The following is a 22,868-nucleotide window of genomic DNA, read 5'->3' on the forward strand; positions in this document are numbered from 1 at the left end:
AGTGTGTCCACGTACCCTCGTAGAGCGAAAGCGGAAGCTTTTAGTAACGCGGTTGATGTAGTCGAATGTCTTCGCGATCCAACCAATCCAAGTACCGAACGCACGACACCTCCGCGATCTGCACACGTTCAGCTCGGTGACGTCCCACGAACTCTAGATCCAGCTGAGGCCGAGGGAGAGTTCCGTCAGAACGACGGCGTGGTGACGGTGATGATGAAGTTACCGGCGCAGGGCTTCGCCTAAGCACTACGACGATATGACCGAGGTGTAAAACTGTGGAGGGGGCACCGCACACGGCTAAAGATCAACTTGTGTGTCTATGGGGTGCCCCCTTCCCCCGTATATAAAGGAGGGGAGGAGGAGGAGGAGGGCCGGCCACAAGGGGCGCGCCCAAGGGGGGGATTCCTACTCCTAATAGGAGTAGGTTTCCCCCTTTCCTAGTCCAACTAGGAGAAGGAAGGGAAGGAGGAGGAGGGGAGAAGAAAGAGGGGGGCGCCGCCCCCTCCTAGTCCAATTCGGACCAGCCCATGGGGGGGCGTGCGGCCACCCCATGAGGCCCTTCTCTCCTTTCCCGTATGGCCCATTAAGGCCCACTACTTCCCCCTGCGAATTCCCGTAACTCTCCGGTACTCCGAAAAATACCCTAATCACTCGGAACCTTTTCGATGTCCGAATATAACCTTCCAATATATTGATCATTACGTCTCGACCATTTCGAGACTCCTCGTCATGTTCGTGATCTCATCCGGGACTCCGAACAACCTTCGGTACATCAAATCACATAACTCAGAATACAAATCGTCATCGAACGTTAAGCGTGCGGACCCTACGGGTTCGAGAACCATGTGGACATGACCGAGACACATCTCCGGTCAATAACCAATAGCAGAACCTGGATGCTCATATTGGCTCCTACATGTTCTACGAAGATCTTTATCGGTCAAACCGCATAACAACATACATTGTTCCCTTTATCATCGGTATGTTACTTGCCCGAGATTCGATCGTCGGTATCTCAATACCTAGTTCAATATCGTTACCGGCAAGTCTCTTTACTCGTTCCGTAATGCATCATCCCACAACTAACTCATTAGTCACATTGCTTGCAAGGCTTATAGTGATGTGCATTACCGAGAGGGCCCAGAGATACCTCTCCGAAATACGGAGTGACAAATCCTAATCTCGATCTATGCCAACCCAACAAACACCATCGGAGACACATGTAGAGCATCTTTATAATCACCCAGTTACGTTGTGACGTTTGATAGCACACTAAGTGTTCCTCCGGTATTCGGGAGTTGCATAATCTCATAGTCATAGGAACATGTATGAGTCATGAAGAAAGCAATAGCAACAAACTAAACGATCATCGTGCTAAGCTAACGGATGGGTCAAGTCAATCACATCATTCTCTAATGATGTGATCCCATTAATCAAATGACAACACATGTCTATGGCTAGGAAACTTAACCATCTTTGATTAACGAGCTAGTCAAAGTAGAGGCATACTAGTGACACTATGTTTGTCTATGTATTCACACATGTATTAAGTTTCCGGTTAATACAATTAAACATTTATCATGAAATAAGGAAATAAATAATAACTTTATTATTGCCTCTAGGGCATATTTCCTTCAGTCTCCCACTTGCACTAGAGTCAATAATCTAGATCACATCACCATGTGACTAACATTAATAGTTCACATTACCATGTGATTAACACCCATAGTTCACATCGCCATGTGACCAACACCCAAAGGGTTTACTAGAGTCAATAATCTAGTTCACATCGCTATGTGATTAACACCCCAAGAGTACTTAGGTGTGACCATGTTTTGCTTGTGAGAGAAGTATAGTGGGCGGGTCTGTCACATTCAGAGCCGTATGTATTTTGCAAATTTTCTATGTCTACAATGCTCTGTATGGAGCTACCCTAACTAATTGCTCCCACTTTCAATATGTATCCAGATTGTGACTTAGAGTCATTCGGATCGGTGTAAAAGCTTGCATCAACGTAACTCTTTATGACGAACTCTTTTATTGCCTCCATAACCGAGAAATATTTCCTTAGTCATCTAAGGATAATTTTGACCGCTGTCTAGTGATCTACTCCTAGATCAAAATTGTACTCCCTTGCCAAACTCAGTGCAGGGTATACAATAGGTCTGGTACACAACATGGCATACTTTATAGAACCTATGGTTGAGGCATAGGGAATGACTTTCATTCTCTCTCTATCTTCTGCTGTGGTCAGGCTTTGAGTCTTACTCAACTTCACACCTTGCAACACAGGCAAGAACTTTTTCTTTGACTGTTCCATTTTGAACTACTTCAAAATCTTGTCAAGGTATGTACTCATTGAAAAAATTTATCAAGCGTCTTGATCTATCTCTATAGATCTTGATGCTCAATATGTAAGCAGCTTCACCGAGGTCTTTCTTTGAAAAACTCCTTCCAAACACTCCTTTATGCTTTCCAGAAAATTCTACATTATTTCCGATCAACAATATGTCCTTCACATATACTTATCAAAAAGGCTGTAGTGCTCCCACTCACTTTCTTGTAAATACATGCTTCACCGTAAGTCTGCATAAAACTATATGCTTTGATCAACTTATCAAAGCGTAAATTCCAACTCCGAGATGCTTGCACCAGTCCATATATGGATCGCTGGAGTTTGCATATTTTGTTAGCACCTTTAGGATTGACAAAACTTTCTGATTGCATCATATACAACTCTTCTTTAATAAATCCATTAAAGGAATGCACTTTTGTTATTCATTTGCCAGGTTTCATAAAATGCGGCAATTGCTAACATGATTCAGACAGACTTAAGCATCGCTACGAGTGAGAAAATCTCATCGTAGTCAACACCTTGAACTTATCGAAAACCTTTCGCGACAAGTCGAGCTTTGTAGATAGTAACACTACCATCAGCGTCCGTCTTCCTCTTGAAGATCCATTTATTCAATGGCTTGCCGATCATCGGGCAATTCCACCAAAGTCCATACTTTGTTTTCATACATGGATCCTATCTCAGATTTCATGGCCTTAATCCATTTTGCGGAATCTGGGCTCATCATCGCTTCCTCATAGTTCGTAGGTTCGTCATGGTCTAGTAACATGACTTCCAGAACCGGATTACCGTACCACTCTGGTGCGGAACGTACTCTGGTTGACCTACGAGGTTCGGTAGTAACTTGATCTGAAGTTTCATGATCATCATCATTAACTTCCTCACTAATTGGTGTAGGCATCATTGGAACTGATTTCTGTGATGAACTACTTTCCAATTCGGGAGAAGGTAAATTACCACATCAAGTTCTACTTTCCTCCCACTCACTTCTTTCGAGAGAAACTCCTTCTCTAGAAAGTATCCATTTTTAGCAATGAATATCTTGCCTTCGGATCTGTGATAGAAGGTGTACCCAACAGTTTCCATTGGGTATCCTATGAAGGCACATTTCGCCAATTTGGGTTCGAGCTTATCAGGTTGAAACTTTTTCACATAAGCATTGCCGCCCCAAACTTTAAGAAACAATAGCTTAGGTTTCTCGCCAAACCACAGTTCATACGGTGTCATCTCCACGGATTTAGATGGTGCCCTATTTAACGTGAATGTAGCTGTCTCTAATGCATAACCCCAAAACGATAGTGGTAGATCGGTAAGAGACATCATAGCTCGCACCATATCTAATAAAGTACGGTTACGACGTTTGGACACACCATTACGCTGTGGTGTTCCAGGTGGCGTGAGTTGCGAAACTATTCCGCATTGTTTCAAATAAAGACCAAACTCGTCACTCAAATATTCTCCTCGACGATCAGATCGTAGAAATTTCATTTTCTTGTTACGATGATTTTCCACTTCACTCTGAAATTATATGAACTTTTCAAATGTTTCCGACTTATGTTTCATTAAGTAGATATACCCATATCTGCTCAAATCAACTGTGAAGGTCGGAAAATAATGATACCCGCCGCGAGCCTCAACACTCATCGGATCGCATACATCAGTATGTATTATTTCCAATAAGTCAGTTGCCCGCTCCATTGTTCCGGAGAACGGAGTCTTAGTCATCTTGCCCATAAGGCATGGTTCGCAAGCATCAAGTGATTCATAATCAAGTGATTCCAAAATCCCATAAGCATGGAGTTTCTTCATGCGCTTTACACCAATATGACCTAAACGGCAGTGCCACAAATAAGTTGCACTATCATTATTAACTTTGCATCTTTTGGCTTCAATATTTATGAATATGTGTATCACTACAATCGAGATCCAACAAACCATTTTCATTGGGTGTATGACCATAGAAGGTTTTATTCATATAAACAGAACAACAATTATTCTCTAACTTAAATGAATAACCGTATTGCAATAAACATGATCAAATCATATTCATGCTCAACGCAAACACCAAATAACATTTATTTAGGTTCAACACTAATCCCGAAAGTATAGGGAGTGTGCGATGATGATCATATCAATCTTGGAACTACTTTCCAACACACATCGTCACTTCACCCTTAACTAGTTTCTGTTCATTCTGCAACTCCCGTTTCGAGTTACTACTCTTAGCAACTGAACCAGTATCAAATGCCGAGGGGTTGCTATAAACACTAGTAAAGTACACATAAATAACATGTATATCTAATATACCTTTGTTCACTTTGCCATCCTTCTTATCCGCCAAGTATCTAGGGTAGTTCCACTTCCAGTGACCAGTCCCTTTGCGGTAGAAGCACTTAGTCTCAGGCTTAGTACCAGACTTGGGCTTCTTCACTTGAGCAGCAACTTGCTTGCCGTTCTTCTTGAAGTTCCCCTTCTTCCCTTTGCCCTTTTTCTTGAAACTAGTGGTCTTGTCAACCATCAACACTTTATGCTTTTCTTGATTTCTACCTTCGCCGATTTTAGCATCGCGAAGAGCTTGGGAATTGTTTTCGTCATCCCTTGCATATTATAGTTCATCACGAAGTTCTAGTAACTTGGTGATAGTTGATACGTCCATTTTGCATCATGCTTTTATATCGATATTTATTGCATTATGGGCTATTATTACACATTATGTCACAATACTTATGCCTATTCTCTCTTATTTTACAAGGTTTACATAAGGAGGGGGAATGCCGGCAGGTGGAATTTTGGGCTGGAAAAGGAGCAAATATTAGAGACCTATTCTGCACAACTCCAAAAGTCCTGAAACTCCACGAAAGTTATTTTTGGAAATAATAAAAAATATTGAGCGGAAGAAATACATCAAGGGGGCCTCCACCTCGCCACGAGGGTGGGGGCGCGCCCTACCCCCCTGGGCGCGCCCCCTGCCTCGTAGGCCCCCTGTTGGCCCTCCGGTGCCCATCTTCTGGTATATGAAGTCTTTCGTCCGAAGAAAAATCATAAGCAAGCTTTCGGGACGAGACTCCGCCGCCATGAGGTGGAACCTTGGCGGAACCAATCTAGGGCTCCGGCAGAGCTGTTCTGCCGGGGACACTTCCCTCCGGGAGGGGGAAATCATCGCCATCGTCATCACTAACGCTCCTCTCATCGGGAGAGGGCCAATCTCCATCAACATCTTCACCAGCACCATCTCCTCTCAAACCCTAGTTCATCTCTTGTATCCAATTCTTGTCTCATAGTCTGGGATTGGTACCTGTAGGTTGCTAGTAGTGTTGATTACTCCTTGTAGTTGATACTAGTTGGTTTATTTGGTGGAAGATCATATGTTCAGATCCTATATGCATATTAATACTCCTCTGATTATGAACATGAATATGCTTTGTGAGTAGTTACGTTTCTTCCTGAGGACATGGGAGAAGTCTTGCTATTAGTAGTCATGTGAATTTGGTATTCGTTCGATATTTTGATGAGATGTATGTTGTCTATCCTCTAGTGGTGTTATGTGAACGTCGACTACATAACACTTCACCATTATTTGGGCCTAGAGGAAGGCATTGGGAAGTAATAAGTAGATGATGGGTTGCTAGAGTGACAGAAGCTTAAACCCTAGTTTACGCGTTGCTTCGTAAGGGGCTGATTTGGATCCATATGTTTCATGCTATGGTTAGGTTTACCTTAATACTTTTGTTGTAGTTGCGGATGCTTGCAATAGAGGTTAATCATAAGTGGGATGCTTGTCCAAGTAAGGGCAGCACCCAAGCACCGGTCCACCCACATATCAAATTATCAAAGTACCGAACGCGAATCATATGAACGTGATGAAAACTAGCTTGACGATAATTCTCATGTGTCCTCGGGAGCGTTTTCCTTTATATAAGAGTTTGTCCAGGCTTGTCCTTTGCTACAAAAAAAGGATTGGGCCACCTTGCTGCACTTTATTTACTTTATTTATTTGTTGCTCGTTACAAATTATCCTATCACAAAACTATCTGTTACCTATTATTTCAGTGCGTGTAGAGAATACCTTGCTGAAAACCGCTTATCATTTCCTTCTGCTCCTCGTTGGGTTCGACACTCTTACTTATCGAAAGGAATACGATAGATCCCCTATACTTGTGGGTCAAGACTCTTTTCTGGCGCCGTTGCCAGGGAGTGAAGCGCCTTTGGTAGGTGGAATTTGGTAAGGAAAAATTTATATAGTGTGCTGAAATTTACTGTCACTTGTTACTATGGAAAGTAATCCTCTGAGGGGCTTGTTCGGGGTATCTTCACCCCGACCAGTAGAGCAAAGAGTTGCTCCTCAACCTACTGAACCTACTGAAAATGAAAATGAAAATGTCCACTTTGAGATTCCTTCGGGTATGTTAGAAAAACTGCTAGCTGATCCTTTTGCAAGAGATGGAAGAAAGCATCCTGATGAGCACCTAATCTATGTGGATGAAGTTTGTGGATTATTTAAGCTTGCAGGTATACCCGGTGATGTTATTAAGAAGAAGGTCTTCCCTTTATCTTTGAAGGAAGATGCATTGACATGGTATAGGCTATGTGATGATATGGGATCATGGAACTACAAATGATTGAAATTGGAATTTCATAAGAAATTTTATCCTATGCATCTTGTTCATCGTGATCGCAATTATATATAATTTTTGGCCTCGCGAAGGTGAAAGTATCGCTCAAGCTTGGGGGAGGCTTAAATCAATGTTATATTCATGCCCCAATCATGAGTTCCCAAGAGAAATAATTATTCAAAGTTTTTATGCTCGGCTTTCTGATAGCAATCGCACCATGCTCGATACTTCTTGTGCTGGCTCTTTTATGATGAAGACTATTGAATTCAAATGGGATTTATTGGATAGAATTAAATGCAACTTTGAAGATTGGGATCTCGACGAAGGTAAGGAGTCAGGTATGACACCTAAGTTTGATTGTGTTAAATCTTTTATGGATACCGATGTTTTCCGTAAGTTTAGCACTAAATATGGACTTGACTCTGAGATAGTAGCTTCTTTCTATGAATCTTTTGCTACTTATGTTGATCTCCCTAAGGAGAAGTGGTTTAAATATCATCCTCCCATAGAAGTAAAAGTAGCTGCACCTATTAAAGTTGAAGAAAAGACTATCACTTATAATGATCCTATTGTTCCTACTTCTTATGTTGAGAAACCACCTTTCCCTGTTAGAATAAAGGATCATGCTAAAGCTTCAACTGTGGTTCATAAAAGCAATATTAGAACTTATACACCTCCTGAGCAAATCAAAGTTGAACCTAATGTTGCTATTGTTAAAGATCTCTTGGCTGATAATATCGATGGGCATGTTATTTATTTCTGTGATGAAACTGCTAGAATTGCCAAACCTTGTGCTAAAGATAAACATAGACCTGTGGTAGGCATGCCTGTTATTTCTGTTAAAATAGGAGATCATTGTTATCATGGCTTATGTGATATGGGTGCTAGTGCTAGTGCAATACCTATTGAATTATACAAAGAAATTAAACATGATATTGCACCTGCTGAGTTAGAAGATATTGATGTCACAATTAAACTTGCCAATAGAGATACTATTTCACCAATGGGAATTGTTAGAGATGTTGAAGTCTTGTGTGGGAAAACTAAATATCCTGCTGATTTTCTTGTTCTTGGTTCCCCACAAGATAGCTTTTGTCCCATTATATTTGGTAGACCCTTCTTGAACATTGTTAATGCTAAGATAGACTGCGAAAAGGATGTGGTTACTATTGGTTTGGGTGATATGTCTCATGAGTTTAATTTTTCTAAATTTCGTAGACAACACCGTGAAGAGGAATTACCTAGTAAGGATGAAATTATTGGTCTTGCTTCTATTGCCGTACCTCCTAGTGATCCTTTAGAACAATATTTGCTAGACCATGAAAATGATATGTTTATGAATGAAAGAAGGGAAATACATGAAGTATTCTTTAAACAGGAACCCATCCTGAAACACAATTTGCCTGTTGAAATCCTAGGGGATCCTCCTCCACCCAAGGGTGATCCCGTGTTTGAGCTTAAACCGTTGCCTGATACTCTTAAATATGCTTATCTTGATGAGAAAAAGATATATCCTGTTATTATTAGTGCTAAACTTTCAAAGCATGAAGAAGAGAGATTATTGAAAACTCTGAGAAAGCACCATGCTGCTATTGGATATACCCTTGATGATCTTAAGGGTGTAGGGAACGTAGTAATTTCAAAAAAATTCCTACGCACACGCAAGATCATGGTGATGCATAGCAACGAGAGGGGAGAGTGTTGTCCACGTACCCTGGTAGACCGATAGCGGAAGCGTTATCACAACGCGGTTGATGTAGCCATACGTCTTCATGATCCGACCGATCAAGTACCGAACGTACGGCACCTCCGAGTTCTACACACGTTCAGCTCGATGACGTCCCTCGAACTCCGATCCAGCCGAGTGTTGAGGGAGAGTTTCGTCAGCACGACGGCGTGGTGACGATGATGATGTTCCACCGACGCAGGGCTTCGCCTAAGCTCCGCAACGGTATTATCGAGGTGTAATATGGTGGAGGGGGGCACCGCACACGGCTAAAATATCGTATATCAAGTGTGTATAGAGGTGCCCCCTGCCCCCGTATATAAAGGAGCAAGGGGGAGGCCGGCTGCCCTAGGCGTGCCAAGGAGAGGGGGGGAGTCCTCCTCCTAGTAGGAGTAGGACTCCCCTTTCCTAGTCCTACTAGGAAAAGAGGGGGGGAAGGAAAGAGAGGGAAAGGGAGAGGGAAAGGGGGCTGCGCCCCCCTCTCCTAGTCCAACTAGGACTCCTCCTGGGAGGGGGCGCGCCACCTCCTGGCTGCTGCCCTCTCTCTCCCCTCAAGGCCCACTAAGGCCCAATACTTCCCCGGGGGGTTCCGGTAACCCTCCGGCACTCCGGTTTAATCCGAAACTTCTCCGGAACACTTCCGGTGTCTGAATATAGTCGTCCAATATATCAATCTTTATGTCTCGACCATTTTGAGACTCCTCGTCATGTCCGTGATCACATCCGGGACTCCGAACAACCTTCGGTACATCAAAACATATAAACTCATAATATAACTGTCATCGTAACTTTAAGCGTGCGGACCCTTCGGGTTCTAGAACTATGTAGACATGACCGAGACACCTCTCCGGTCAATAACCAATAGCGGGACCTGGATGCCCATATTGGCTCCCACATATTCTACGAAGATCTTTATCGGTCAGACCGCATAACAACATACGTTGTTCCCTTTGTCATCGGTATGATACTTGCCCGAGATTCGATCGTCGGTATCTCGATACCTAGTTCAATCTCGTTACTGGCAAGTCTCTTTACTCGTTCCGTAATACATCATCCCGCAACTAACTCATTAGTCACAATGCTTGCAAGGCTTATAGTGATGTGCATTACCGAGTGGGCCTAGAGATACCTCTCCGACAATCGGAGTGACAAATCCTAATCTCGAAATACGCCAACCCAACAAGTACCTTTGGAGACACCTGTAGAGCACCTTTATAATCACCCAGTTACGTTGTGACGTTTGGTAGCACACAAAGTGTTCCTCTGGTAAACGGGAGTTGCATAATCTCATAGTCATAGGAACATGTATAAGTCATGAAGAAAGCAATAGCAACATACTAAACGATCGGGTGCTAAGCTAACGGAATGGGTCAAGTCAATCACGTCATTCTCCTAATGAGGTGATCCCGTTAATCAAATGACAACTCATGTCTATGGCTAGGAAACATAACCATCTTTGATTAACGAGCAGGTCAAGTAGAGGCATACTAGTGACACTCTGTTTGTCTATGTATTCACACATGTATTATGTTTCCGGTTAATACAATTCTAGCATGAATAATAAACATTTATCATGATATAAGGAAATATATAAGACTTTATTATTGCCTCTAGGGCATATTTCCTTCAGTCTCCCACTTGCACTAGAGTCAATAATCTAGATTACATAGTAATGATTCTTACACCCATGGAGTCTTGGTGCTGATCATGTTTTGCTCGTGGAAGAGCCTTAGTCAACGGGTCTGCAACATTCAGATCCGTATGTATCTTGCAAATTTCTATGTCTCCCACCTGGACTAAATCCCGGATGGAATTGAAGCGTCTTCTGATGTGCTTGGTTCTCTTGTGAAATCTGGATTCCTTTGCTAAGGCAATTGCACCAGTATTGTCACAAAAGATTTTCATTGGTCCCGATGTACTAGGTATGACACCTAGATCGGATATGAACTCCTTCATCCAGACTCCTTCATTTGCTGCTTCCGAAGCAGCTATGTATTCCGCTTCACACGTAGATCCCGCCACGACACTTTGCTTAGAACTGCACCAACTGATCAGCTCCACCGTTCAATGTAAATACGTATCCGGTTTGCGATTTCTAATCGTCCGGACCAGTGTCAAAGCTTGCATCAACGTAACCCCTTACGATGAGCTCTTTGTCACCTCCATGAACGAGAAATATATCCTTAGTCCTTTTCAGGTATTTCAGCATGTTCTTGACCGCTGTCCAGTGATCCACTCCTGGATTACTTTGGTACCTCCCTGCTAAACTTATAGCAAGGGACACATCAGGTCTGGTACACAGCATTGCATACATGATAGAGCCTATGGCTGAAGCATAGGGAACATATTTCATCTTCTCTCTATCTTCTGCAGTGGTCGGGCATTGAGTCTTACTCAATCTCAGACCTTGTAGTACAGGCAAGAACCCTTTCTTTGCTTGATCCATTTTGAACTTCTTCAAAACTTTGTCAAGGTATGTGCTTTGTGAAGTCCAATTAAGCGTCTTGATCTATCTCGATAGATCTTAATGCCTAATATATATGCAGCTTCACCGAGGTCTTTCATTGAAAAACTTTTATTCAAGTATCCCTTTATGCTATCCAGAAATTCTATATCATTTCCAATCAATAATATGTCATCCACATATAATATCAGAAATGCTATCGAGCTCCCACTCACTTTCTTGTAAATACAGGCTTCTCCAAAAGTCTGTATAAAACCAAATGCTTTGATCACACTATCAAAGCGTTTATTCCAACTCCGAGAGGCTTGCACCAGTCCATAAATGGATCGCTGGAGCTTCAACACTTTGTTAGCTCCCTTTGGATCGACAAAACCTTCCGGTTGCATCATATACAACTCTTCTTCCAGAAATCCATTCAGGAATGCAGTTTTGACATCCATTTGCCAAATTTCATAATCATAAAATGTGGCAATTGCTAACATCATTCGGACAGACTTAAGCATTGCTACGGGTGAGAAGGTCTCATCGTAGTCAATTCCTTGAACTTGTCGAAAACCTTTCGCAACAAGTCGAGCTTTATAGACAGTAACATTACCATCAGCGTCAGTCTTCTTCTTGAAGATCCATTTGTTTTCAATGGCTTGCCGACCATCGGGCAAGTCAACCAAAGTCCATACTTTGTTCTCATACATGGATCCCATCTCGGATTTCATGGCTTCAAGCCATTTTGCGGAATCTGGGCTCACCATCGCTTCTTCATAGTTCGTAGGTTCGTCATGGTCTAGTAACATGACCTCCAGAACAGGATTACCGTACCACTCTGGTGCGGATCTTGATCTAGTTGACCTACGAGGTTCAGTAATAACTTGATCTGAAGTTTCATGATCATTATCATTAACTTCCTCACTACTTGGTGTAGGTGTCGCAGAAACTGATTTCTGCGATGATCTACTTTCCAATAAGGGAGCAGGTACAGTTACCTCATCAAGTTCTACTTTCCTCCCACTCACATCTTTCGAGAGAAACTCCTTCTCTAGAAAGGATCCATTCCTAGCAACGAATATCTTGCCTTCGGATCTGTGAAAGAAGGTATACCCAGCAGTCTCTTTTGGGTATCCTATGAAGACACATTTCTCCGATTTAGGTTCGAGCTTATCAGGTTGAAGTTTCTTCACATAAGCATCGCAACCCCAAGCTTTAAGATACGACAACTTTGGTTTCTTGCCAAACCATAGTTCATAAGGCGTCGTCTCAACGGATTTCGATGGTGTCCTATTTAGAGTGAATGCAGCCGTCTCTAAAGCATAACCCCAAAATGATAGCGGTAAATCAGTAAGAGACATCATAGATCGCACCATATCTAATAAAGTACGATTACGATGTTCGGACACACCATTACGCTGTGGTGTTCCGGGTGGCGTGAGTTGCGAAACTATTCCGCATTGTTTCAAATGTAGACCAAACTCGTAACTCAAATATTCTCCTCCACGATCAGATCGTAGGAATTGTATTTTCTTGTAACGATGATTTTCAACTTCACTCTGAAATTCTTTGAACTTTTCAAATGTTTCAGACTTATGTTTCATTAAGTAGATATACCCATATCTGCTCAAATCGTCTGTGAAGGTGAGAAAATAACGATATCCGCCACGAGCCTCAATATTCAACGGACCACATACATCTATATGTATGATTTCCAACAAATCTGTTGCTCTCTCCATAGTTCCGGAGAACGGTGTTTTGGTCATCTTGCCCATGAGGCACGGTTCGCAAGTACCAAGTGATTCAAAATCAAGTGATTCCAAAATTCCATCAGTATGGAGTTTCTTCATGCGCTTTACACCGATATGACCCAAACGGCAGTGCCACAAATAAGTTGCACTGTCATTATTAACTCTGCATCTTTTGGCTTCGACATTATGAATATGTGTATCACTACTATCGAGATTCATTAAAAATAGACCACTCTTCAAGGGTGCATGACCATAAAATATGTTATTCATATAAATAGAACAACCATTATTCTCTGATTTAAATGAATAACCGTCTCGCATTAAACAAGATCCAGATATAATGTTCATGCTCAACGCTGGCACCAAATAACAATTATTTAGGTCTAAAACTAATCCCGAAGGTAGATGTAGAAGTAGCGTGCCGACGGCGATCACATCGACTTTGGAACCATTTCCCACGCGCATCGTCACCTCGTCCTTAGCCAATCTTCGCTTAATCCGTAGCCCCTGTTTCGAGTTGCAAATATTAGCAACAGAACCAGTATCAAATACCCAGGTGCTACTGCGAGTATTAGTAAGGTACACATCAATAACATGTATATCACATATACCTTTGTTAACCTTGCCATCCTTCTTATCCGCCAAATACTTGGGGCAGTTCCGCTTCCAGTGACTAGTCTGCTTACAGTAGAAGCACTCAGTTTCAGGCTTAGGTCCAGACTTGGTTTTACTTTCTTGAAGTTCCCTTTCTTCTTCCCTTTGCCCTTTTTCTTGAAACTAGTGGTTTTACTGACCATCAACACTTGATGCTCCTTTTTGATTTCTACCTCCGCTGCCTTTAGCATTGCGAAGAGCTCGGGAATTGTCTTATCCATCCCTTGCATGTTATAGTTCATCACGAAGCTCTTGTAGCTTGGTGGCAGTGATTGAAGAATTCTGTCAATGACGCAATCATCCGGAAGTTGAACTCCCAGTTGAATCAAGTGATTATTATACCCAGACATTCTGAGTATATGCTCACTGACAGAACTATTCTCTTCCATCTTGCAGCTATAGAACTTATTGGAGACTTCATATCTCTCAATCTGGGCATTTGCTTGAAATATTAACTTCAACTCCTGGAACATCTCATATGCTCCATGACGTTCAAAACGTCGTTGAAGACCCGGTTCTAAGCCGTAAAGCATGGCACACTGAACTATTGAGTAGTCATCAGCTTTGCTCTGCCAGACGTTCATAACTTCTGGCGTCGCTCTTGCAGGAGGCCTGGCACCTAGCGGTGCTTCTAGGACGTAATTCTTCTGTGCAGAAATGAGGATAATCCTCAAGTTACAGACCCAGTCCGTGTAATTGCTACCATCATCTTTCAACTTAGCTTTCTCAAGGAACGCATTAAAATTCAACGGAACAACAACACGGGCCATTTATCTACAATTAACATAGACAAGGAAGATACTATCAGGTACTAAGTTCATGATAAATTTAAGTTCAATTAATCATATTACTTAAGAACTCCCACTTAGATAGACATCCCTCTAATCATCTAAGTGATTACGTGATCCAAAGCAACTAAACCATGTCCGATTAACACGTGAGATGGAGTAGTTTCAATGGTGAACATCACTATGTTGATCATATCTACTATATGATTCACGCTCGACCTTTCGGTCTCTGTGTTCCGAGGCCATATCTATATATGCTAGGCTCGTCAAGTTTAACCTGAGTATTCCGCGTGTGCAACTGTTTTGCACCCGTTGTATTTGAACGTAGAGCCTATCACACCCGATTAACACGTGGTGTCTCAACACGAAGAACTTTCGCAACGGTGCATACTCAGGGAGAACACTTTTATCTTGAAATTTTAGTGAGAGATCATCTTATAATGCTACCGTCAATCAAAGGAAGATAAGATGCATAAAGGATTAACATCACATGCAATCAATATAAGTGATATGATATGGCCATCATCATCTTGTGCTTGTGATCTCCATCTCTGAAGCACCGTCCTTGTGATCTCCATCTCCGAAGCACCGTCATGATCACCATCGTCACCGGCGCGACACCTTGATCTCCATCGTAGTATCTTTGTCGTCTCGCCAAATAATTGCTTTTACGACTATCGCTACCGCTTAGTGATAAAGTAAAACTATTACATGGTGATTGCATCTCATACAATAAAGCGACAACCATATGGCTCCTGCCAGTTGCCAATAACTCGGTTACAAAACATGATCATCTCATACAACAAATTATATCACATCATGTCTTGACCATATCACATCACAACATGCCCTGCAAAAACAAGTTATACGTCCTCTACTTTGTTGTTGCAAGTTTTACGTGGCTGCTACGGGCTTAGCAAGAACCGTTCTTACCTACGCATCAAAACCACAACGATAGTTTGTCAAGTTGGTGCTATTTTAACCTTCGCAAGGACCGGGCGTAGCCACACTCGGTTCAACTAAAGTGAGAGAGACAGACACCCGCTAGTCACCTTTAAGCAACGAGTGCTCCGAACGGTGAAACCAGTCTCGCGTAAGCGTACGCGTAATGTCGGTCCGGGCCGCTTCATCTCACAATACCGCTGAACCAAAGTATGACATGCTGGTAAGCAGTATGACTTATATCGCCCACAACTCACTTGTGTTCTACTCGTGCATAGCATCAACGCATAAAACCAGGCTCGGATGCCACTGTAGGGAACGTAGTAATTTCAAAAAATTTCCTACGCACACGCAAGATAATGGTGATGCATAGCAACGAGAGGGGAGAGTGTTGTCCACGTACCCTCGTAGACCGACAGCGGAAGCGTTATCACAACGCGGTTGATGTAGTCATACGTCTTCACGATCCGACCGATCAAGTACCGAACGTACGGCACCTCCGAGTTCTACACACGTTCAGCTCGAAGACGTCCCTCGAACTCCGATCCAGCCGAGTGTTGAGGGGGAGTTTCGTCAGCACGACGGCGTGGTGATGATGATGATGTTCCACCGACGCAGGGCTTCGCCTAAGCTCCGCAACGGTATTATCGAGGTGTAATATGGTGGAGGGGGGCACCGCACACGGCTAAAATATCGTATATCAAGTGTGTATAGAGGTGCCCCCTGCCCCCGTATATAAAGGAGCAAGGGGGAGGCCGGCTGCCCTAGGCGTGCCAAGGAGAGGGGGGGAGTCCTCCTCCTAGTAGGAGTAGGACTCCCCTTTCCTAGTCCTACTAGGAAAAGAGGGGGGGGGAAGGAAAGAGAGGGAAAGGGAGAGGGAAAGGGGGCTGCGCCCCCCTCTCCTAGTCCAACTAGGACTCCTCCTGGGAGGGGGCGCGCCACCTCCTGGCTGCTGCCCTCTCTCTCCCCTCAAGGCCCACTAAGGCCCAATACTTCCCCGGGGGGTTCCGGTAACCCTCCGGCACTCCGGTTTAATCCGAAACTTCTCCGGAACACTTCCGGTGTCTGAATATAGTCGTCCAATATATCAATCTTTATGTCTCGACCATTTCGAGACTCCTCGTCATGTCCGTGATCACATCCGGGACTCCGAACAACCTTCGGTACATCAAAACATATAAACTCATAATATAACTGTCATCGTAACTTTAAGCGTGCGGACCCTTCGGGTTCTAGAACTATGTAGACATGACCGAGACACCTCTCCGGTCAATAACCAATAGCGGGACCTGGATGCCCATATTGGCTCCCACATATTCTACGAAGATCTTTATCGGTCAGACCGCATAACAACATATGTTGTTCCCTTTGTCATCGGTATGTTACTTGCCCGAGATTCGATCGTCGGTATCTCGATACCTAGTTCAATCTCGTTACTGGCAAGTCTCTTTACTCGTTCCGTAATACATCATCCCGCAACTAACTCATTAGTCACAATGCTTGCAAGGCTTATAGTGATGTGCATTACCGAGTGGGCCCAGAGATACCTCTCCGACAATCGGAGTGACAAATCCTAATCTCAAAATACGCCAACCCAACAAGTACCTTTGGAGACACCTGTAGAGCACCCTTATAATCACCCAGTTACGTTGTGACGTTTGGTAGCACACAAAGTGTTCCTCTGGTAAACGGGAGTTGCATAATCTCATAGTCATAGGAACATGTATAAGTCATGAAGAAAGCAATAGCAACATACTAAACGATCGGGTGCTAAGCTAACGGAATGGGTCAAGTCAATCACGTCATTCTCCTAATGAGGTGATCCCGTTAATCAAATGACAACTCATGTCTATGGCTAGGAAACATAACCATCTTTGATTAACGAGCTAGTCAAGTAGAGGCATACTAGTGACACTCTGTTTGTCTATGTATTCACACATGTATTATGTTTCCGGTTAATACAATTCTAGCATGAATAATAAACATTTATCATGATATAAGGAAATATATAAGACTTTATTATTGCCTCTAGGGCATATTTCCTTCAAAGGGCATTAGTCCCACTCTATGTCAACATAAAATAAATTTGGAGGAAGATGCCAAACCAGTTCGTGATCATCAACGACGGCTGAATCCTAAAATGAAAGAAGTGGTAAGAAAGGAAATACTAAAGCTTCTTGAGGCAGGTATTATTTATCCCGTTGCTGATAGTCAGTGGGTAAGTCCTGTCCATTGTGTTCCTAAGAAGGGAGGTATTACCGTAGTTCCTAATGATAAAGATGAATTGATTCCGCAAAGAATTATTATAGGTTATAGGATGGTAATTGATTTCCGCAAATTAAATAAAGCTACTAAAAAAGATCATTACCCCTTACCTTTTATCGATCAAATGCTAGAAAGATTATCCAAACATACACATTTTTGCTTTCTAGATGGTTATTCTGGTTTCTCTCAAATACCTGTGTCAGCCAATGATCAATCAAAGACCACTTTTACTTGCCCTTTTGGTACTTTTGCTTATAGACCTATGCCTTTTGGTTTATGTAATGCACCTGCTACCTTTCAAAGATGCATGATGGCTATATTCTCTGACTTTTGTGAAGAGATTTGTGAGGTTTTCATGGACGACTTCTCCGTCTATGGATCTTCTTTTGATGATTGCTTAAGCAACCTTGACCGAGTTTTGCAGAGATGTGAAGAAACTAATCTTGTCTTGAATTGGGAAAAGTGCCATTTTATGGTTAATGAAGGTATTGTCTTGGGGTATAAAGTTTCTGAAAGAGGTATTGAGGTTGATAAAGCCAAGGTTGATGCTATTGAAAACATGCCATGTCCCAAGGACATCAAAGGTATAAGAAGTTTCCTTGGTCACGCCGGATTTTATAGGAGGTTCATAAGGACTTCTCAAAAATTTCTCGGCCTCTCACTAATTTATTGCAAAAAGATATACCATTTGTCTTTGATGATGATTGTGCAGAAGCATTTGAAATACTTAAGAAAGCATTGATCTCTGCACCTATTGTTCAGCCACCTGATTGAAATTTACGCTTTGAAATTATGTGTGATGCTAGTGATTATGCTGTAGGTGCTGTTCTAGGGCAAAGAGTTGATAAGAAATTAAATGTTATTCAATATGCTAGCAAAACTCTAGACAATGCTCAGAGAAATTATGCTACTACTGAAAAAGAATTCCTAGCAGTTGTATTTGCTTGTGATAAGTTCAGGCCTTATATTGTTGACTCTAAAGTAACTATTCACACGGATCATGCTGCTATTAAATATCTTATGGAAAAGAAAGATGCTAAACCTAGACTTATTAGATGGGTTCTCTTGCTACAAGAATTTGATTTGCATATTATTGATAGAAAGGGAGCTGAGAATCCCGTCGCAGACAACTTGTCTAGGTTAGAAAATGTTCTTGATGACCCACTACCTATTGATGATAGCTTTCCTGATGAGCAATTAAATGTCATAAATGCTTCTCGTACTACTCCATGGTATGCTGATTATGCTAATTACATCGTTGCTAAATTCATACCACCTAGTTTCACATACCAGCAAAAGAAAAAGTTTTTCTATGATTTGAGACATTACTTTTGGGATGACCCACATCTTTATAAAGAAGGAGTAGATGGTGTTATTAGACGTTGTGTACCTGAGCATGAACAGGAACAGATCCTACGCAAGTGTCACTCCGAGGCTTATGGAGGACACCACGCTGGAGATAGAACTGCACATAAGGTATTGCAATCCAGTTTTTATTGGCCTACTCTCTTCAAGGATGCCCGTAAGTTTGTCTTATCTTGTGATGAATGTCAAAGAATTGGTAATATTAGTAGACGTCAAGAAATGCCTATGAATTATTCACTTGTTATTAAACCATTTGATGTTTGGGGCTTTGATTATATGGGACCTTTTCCTGCCTCTAATGGATACACACATATTTTAGTTGCTGTTGATTACGTTACTAAGTGGGTAGAAGCTATTCCAACTAGTAGTGCTGATCATAACACTTCTATTAAAATGCTTAAAGAGGTTATTTTTCCAAGGTTTGGAGTCCCTAGATATTTAATGACTGATGGTGGTTCACATTTTATTCATGGTGCTTTTCGTAAAATGCTTGCAAAGTATGATGTTAATCATAGAATTGCATCTCCTTATCACCCACAGTCTAGTGGTCAAGTAGAATTGAGTAATAGAGAGCTCAAATTAATTTTGCAAAAGACTGTTAATAGATCTAGAAAGAATTGGTCCAAGAAACTTGATGATGCATTATGGGCCTATAGAACTGCATATAAAAATCCTAGGGTATGTCTCCGTATAAAATGGTTTATGGAAAAGCATGTCACTTACCTCTCGAACTAGAACATAAGGCATATTTGGCTATTAAAGAGCTCAACTATTATTTAAAACTTGCCGGTGAGAAGAGGTTATCTGACATTAGCTCACTTGATGAATGGAGAACCCAAGCTTATGAAAATGCCAAGTTGTTTAAAGAAAAAGTTAAAAGATGGCATGACAAAAGGATACAAAAGCGTGAGTTTAATGTAGGTGATTATGTATTGCTATACAACTCTCGTTTAAGATTTTTTGCAGGAAAACTTCTCTCTAAATGGGAAGGCCCTTACGTTATCGAGGAGGTCTATCATTCAGGTGCCATAAAAATCAACAACTTCGAAGGCACAAATCCGAAGGTGGTGAACGGTCAAAGAATCAAACATTATATTTCAGGTAACCCCATAAATGTTGAAACCAATGTTATTGAAACCGTAACCCCGGAGGAATACATAAGGGACACTTTCCGGAACGTTTCAGACTCCGAAAAGGAATAGGTATGTGGTACGGTAAGTAAACCGACTCCAAAACAGTTTTTATGGCAATATTTCTCTGTTTTGGAATATTTAGAAAAATAGAAAAATAAGAAGCAGTCCGGGAAGGACACGAGGCCTCCACGAGGGTGGAGGGCGCGCCCTACCCTACTGGGCGCGCCCCCTGCCTCATGGGCACCTCGTGTGCTCTCCGGACTCCGTTTTCTTGCATGATACGTATTTTGGTCGGTAAAAATTCATTATATAATCTCCCGAAGGTTTTGACTCCCGTATCACGCGATTGTCTTCTGTTCTTGTTTCGAGCTATTTTCTGTCAGGGTTGTCAAGGCCAGGCATCATGTCGTCCCCCTCCTCTAACAATGGTGACAACGATGCTTGGCTAATGAAGATAGAGCTGAAGAGGGAAGAACCCATGGAGATCAACAAGGATGAAGGGATCAAGAAGGCCACGGAGGACCAAGTTCCGGCAACAGAAGACATCCTTCAACTCGATCACAATCTTCTTACCCCAACTGAGGTCGAAGCTTTCAAGATGATTGAGCTAGCTCGTATACAAAACAAGTATCTCACACGTGAAAATATTTTGTTGAAGGAGCATATTGTTGCACTCAAGGGCATTATCCGCAAGCTGGAGGATCTCTTACGCTCGATGTGTGACTACCCATCATCACCGCCATCCTCTTCACCAACAAAGGAGATATAATCACATGGGTATGGGCACTCCCCTTGGCAACTGCCAAGCTTGGGGGAGATGCCCCGGTATCGTATCACCATCACACTCCTATCTTTACCGTTTTTCTTAGTTTGATGCTATTAGTAGTATCTTGATCTAGTAGAATAAAAGTTTTGGTATGATCTAGTTTTGAGTTTTGCTTTATGATCCCTCTTTGTAATCGAGTCCGTGAGCTATATAATAAAGATTAGTGTTAAGTTACGGGCTTGTTTATTTTGCCATGATCTTGAGTGAATAAAAGGAAAGAGAAAAGAATAAAAAGGAAACAAAGAGATCATATTGATCTTATTGAGAGTAATGACTTCACATAGAAAGAGTATGATGATTAAAAATTGTTGGGAGTTGGCAAACATAGCTTCGGTCATTGTTGCAATTAATAGGAAGTAATAAAGAAAGAGAGGTTTCACATATAACTATACTATCTTGGACATCTTTTATGATTGGGAGCACTCATTAAAATATGACATGCTAAAGAGTTGATGTTGGACAAGGAAGACAACGTAATGGGTTATGTTTTCTTATATCTGAAATAAAGCATATTGTCATGGATCATCCAACATGTTGAGCTTGCCTTTCCCCCTCATGCTAGCCAAATTCTTTGCACCAAGTAGAGATACTACTTGTGCTTCCAAAGACCCTTAAACCAGTGTTGCCATGAGAGTCCACCATATCTACCTATGGATTGAGTAAGATCCTTCAAGTAAGTTGTCATCGGTGCAAGCAATAAAAATTGCTCTCTAAATATGTATGATTGATTGGTGTGGAGGAAATAAGCTTTATACGATCTTGTGATGTGGAAGAAATAAAAGCGACGGACTGCATAATAAAGGTTCATATCACAAGTGGCAATATAAAGTGACGTTCTTTCGCATTAAGATTTTGTGCATCCAACCCTGAAAGCGCATGGCAACCTCTGCTTCCCTCTGCAAACGGCCTATCTTTTATTATTATCTTCTATCTTATGCAAGAGTCATGGTGATCTTCACCTTTCCTTTTTATTTTATCCTTTGGCAAGCACAGGATGTTGGAAAGATCCTGATATATATATATATATATATATATATATATATATATATATATATATATAATTGGATGTGGGTTAGCATGAACTATTATTGTTGACATTACCCTTGAGGTAAAAGGTTGGGAGGCAAAACTATAAGCCCCTATCTTTCTCTATGTCTGATTAAAACTCCGTAACCACAAGTATTGCGTGAGTGTTAGCAATTATGAAAGACTAAATGATAGTTGAGTATGTGGACTTGCTAGAAAGCTTTGACATAGACTCTTTCTGATGTTATGATAAATTGCAATTGCTTCAATGACTGAGATTATAGTTTGTTGGTTCTCAATAAAGTTTCTGATTCATACTTTGCATTGTGAATAGATTATTACTTGAGCATAAGAAATCATATGACAATATCCATATATGTTGCTGTTATGAGATTAATCATGATGCCCTCATGTCCGTATTTTATTTTATCGACACCTCTACCTCTAAACATGTGGACATATTTATCGTTATCGGCTTCCGCTTGAGGACAAACAAGGTCTAAGCTTGGGGGAGTTGATACGTCCATTTTGCATCATGCTTTTATATCGATATTTATTGCATTATGGGCTGTTATTACACATTATGTCACAATACTTATGCCTATTCTCTCTTATTTTACAAGGTTTACATAAGGAGGGGGAATGCCGGCAGGTGGAATTCTGGGCTGGAAAAGGAGCAAATATTAGAGACCTATTCTGCACACTCCAAAAGTCCTGAAACTCCACGAAAGTTATTTTTGGAAATAATAAAAAATATTGAGCGGAAGAAATACATCAAGGGGGCCTCCACCTCGCCACGAGGGTGGGGGCGCGCCCTACCCCCCTGGGCGCGCCCCCCTGCCTCGTAGGCCCCCTGTTGGCCCTCCGGTGCCCATCTTCTGGTATATGAAGTCTTTCGTCCGAAGAAAGATCATAAGCAAGCTTTCGGGACGAGACTCCGCCACCACGAGGTGGAACCTTGGCGGAACCAATCTAGG

This window comes from Aegilops tauschii, chromosome 2, assembly GCF_002575655.3.
Source record: "Aegilops tauschii subsp. strangulata cultivar AL8/78 chromosome 2, Aet v6.0, whole genome shotgun sequence".
NCBI lineage: Eukaryota > Viridiplantae > Streptophyta > Magnoliopsida > Poales > Poaceae > Aegilops > Aegilops tauschii.